A 3,709-nucleotide genomic window follows, 5' to 3' on the forward strand; every position below is an offset into this window, starting at 1 on the left:
TTTTTACACTAATAATACTAAGTGTAAAATAATAATTTTAAAAAATCCCCCTTTTTATAAGCATGAAATTTATTAAAATTGGTGTATTTTTGTTCGCAATAATTTTGTACCTTTTCGGAACTCATGAATACATAAACATTATCTCTTTTTATGTGGGCAATCCAAAGTATAAAATGTATTCAATTCATATTTTTTTAAAAAATCAATTAACCCCTTTACTTTCATCCGTTGTATTACACTAATTCGATTCAGAGAAAAATGATTAATTACATTACTAGGAATAAGGAATATATTATTCTTTCTAAAAAAGGTGAAATGTTTTAGATTCAATATTTAATTTTAATTGCTTCTAGTTAATCAATAAGTTAAGGAATATAACATTATTCTTATAAAAAGCCTTGGGTGTAAAAAGTTATGTTTTTTTAAAAAAAAAAAAATTTTCAAGAAATTTATAAAAAATAAAAATTTTTTAAAATAAATTTTATTTATTGTTTAAAATAAAATCTAATTTCAACTTGTGTAGTCTCAATGACTCGATATTATTATTATATGAAAAAAACATTGAAAGATTTTGGATGGTCAGCATCTGATTGATTTTCGAGTTTTTTTTTCAAAACTATATTTAATTAGGAAGTGGAAAACCGTTTTTAGCACTGAATTTCTAAATGTTACAAATAAAGTATTTAATTTTAAAGCAATAATTACAAAAAAAAATTGAATATATTTTAGTCAATAAAAGTTTTTAATATTTCTCTTTAAGGCCCTTAGGAGTTTCAAAGTTATATATATATAAATAAATAAATGTGCATTATTGTTTTAATGCATTGATAAGAATTACTAAATAGCGCCCATAAATTTTTTATATATAAAATACATTATGCCTCTCCCTAAAGGGGCCAAAAATAATCATTTGAATTTTGTTTTTTAACATACAAATTATTTTCGGATTTAATAACTTTATTTACACAGACAAATAAATGTATAATTTTTTTTCCATAAATTAAAATAAATCATTTTGTAAAACATACACATCTATCATATATTCATAATTATAGGTAATTTTCGAATTTAAAAACTCAAAATAAACAGATAGACCTTGGTGCAAAATTATCCATATTCTTGATTAAAATTCTGAAGCTATATATATCCGGATATAAGTAATCAATTTCACCATGAATACTATAAATATAAATAAGAGACCTGTGGACCTAGAACCAGGTCTAATAATATAATGGCTCATATTATCCATTTTCCCTATTTGAAGCAAATTTACGAGAATGGTACAACTCAAAATAACAAATTTTTTTCAAAATTTTGTAAGATCTCTAGGATCCCTGATATATGAAAAAAAAAGTATCCAATTATTGAATATAATTATTAATTTTCTATCGTGCCATTTCTACAATTACAAAATTCAAAGTTTTGAATTTCTTTAATACGCCTCGTTTATAATATATATTTTTTAAAAATAATTAATATTGTTATGCAATGTAATCCTCTTTGCTTCTTTATTCCAATCAGATCATTTATTGATATTCTGGAATATTTCAAATAATCATAATACATTATTTTTTTTAAACATTAGAAATTACAGCTATTTTCAGTTATATTTTAAGTTTACAGAGAAATAAATTCTAAGTGCAAGTAACCTTATCCCTAGTTTCTATAGGATCAACCATGAATTAAATTATAAGTTTGTCCAATTGCCCTTGATCGTCAATCTTTTGAAGAAAAAGAAAACTTTTTACTATTGTGCGATTTTTTTTAATGATCGTTTAACAAGCAAACTCCCCATCTTCGCACAAATTTTATGCGTGTCAGAAGAATGAGTGTATAGTATATAGAACATTATTTTTATATAATGCACATTCTGAGATTTATATCAAAGTCTACTTGTTTAGACTCGTATAGTTAAATACTATGAATTAAAATTTTTTTAAAAATCGGCTAACAAAAACAAAAGCACAAGGGTAATTATATAATGACTAAATATAATAATAAAATGTAACATAACCCGCTGCAGGTATCAAAAAATAAGGTAAAAAATAAAATATAAATCTTGAATAATTTGTAACGCATTATTATTCGTTAGTTTTCAATATCAAAGCAAGAAAAAAGAAATATCAAAGCAAGAAAAAAGAAATGTCAAAGAAAGAAAGAAATCTATATAAGAGAAAAGGGATTTATAAATTTAAAATATACATTAATTGATAAAATAAATTTTATAAATACATAAACATATCTAATTTGGCCTCTTCATAATTTCGGCAAACCATAATTTGACCAAAATCCATGGGGAATCAGAATCCTTTATTTTTAATTTACTGTATTATTTGGAAAATCTGATTTGACCGGAAATGCATTCCTGTCTCTATGGGAGAACCCCAAACTGTGAATTTCAGAAATTTTGCCAGGAAACTGTTTTACTTTTAATTTATATTCTTTTTTTTATAAAGTATTTTTTTTTTAAAATATAAATTAAAAATTACAACAAAAGTTTTTTGTGTCTAAAATATATTATTTTTTTTTTTAGGGGGTTCCAAAAAAAACGCAATATTTATAAGCATTTCAACTCAACATGAATATCGTATTAATCAACCTTATAACAATGCTCATATGCCGATTAGCTAGTAGTTCATCGGTAAAATAATTTAAAAAAAATTTTTTTAAATACTAATAAAAACATAAATATTTTTAGCTGAATGAAATGTCGGAATCAGATCAAATAATAGGTTTATATTTATGAATTTATTTTAAAGTATTAAATCATAGATACTTATAATATACAACATATCATATATATAAAACAATGTGTACTTTAAAAGAATCCCGGAAATAATCCTGGTTAAAAATACCTCGCCAGAAAGACAATGGACAAAAATACCCCAATTTTAGGGAAAAATTTATATGCTTTAAAAAGAAATAATTTCAAAAATTCCCTCTTTTTGAGCGTTTAAAGTATATTCAAAAATTGGGGTATTTTTGTTTTTTTCTTCTAGGATACTTTTGTCCAGACTATTTATGCCAGTGATTCACTGAAACATAATAATATATAAATTATAGTATCTCCGCACTATAAATTGGATCTGGATGGAAGACACTTGACTGTTGTATTAGACACAGACTTGGCTGATTCGTATCCAGAATTAATACAAGAGGCTCCCGATGTGTGTTACTACATAGGTCACATAAAAGAAGATGAAAATAGTTACCTCATCATAGATTTGTGCACGCATTTAGTAAACAATAAAAAAAATAAATTACATTCCCGGTTAAAATATATTGGGCAAGCCATTGTTTTACTTTTATGAGATAGGTTAATTTTTAAAAAATTGTTCCTATCTAATTTTATTTTTTATTAATAAATAAAAATGTAAGATTTTTTAATCAAAAAAGCACGGTTTTTGTTTTATTTAATCTTACTTTTTTTTTGTTTTTTGTGAATTTTTGATTTTAAATATTTCAAAAAAAAAAATAAGCGACAAAAGCGCCAAACTTTTTGTTTCTGTTTCCCATCCCTAATTTCTATATATAACCCTTCTACCTTCTTTTCTTAGAATGGATACATGATATTCCACAATCAATTACACAAAATCAGCATACATCAAAACTATAAAAGCAAAAACTCTGTCAAAAATATCAAAGAACGTTTATTGATGAACGTATTGGATGTGGAAACATTACCCGTCTTTAAAGGCATCAGAGTGAA

The sequence above is a fragment of the Gordionus sp. m RMFG-2023 genome, chromosome 1 (genome assembly GCF_954871325.1).
Source record: "Gordionus sp. m RMFG-2023 chromosome 1, tfGorSpeb1-WG-v2, whole genome shotgun sequence".
NCBI lineage: Eukaryota > Metazoa > Nematomorpha > Gordioida > Chordodea > Parachordodidae > Gordionus > Gordionus sp. m RMFG-2023.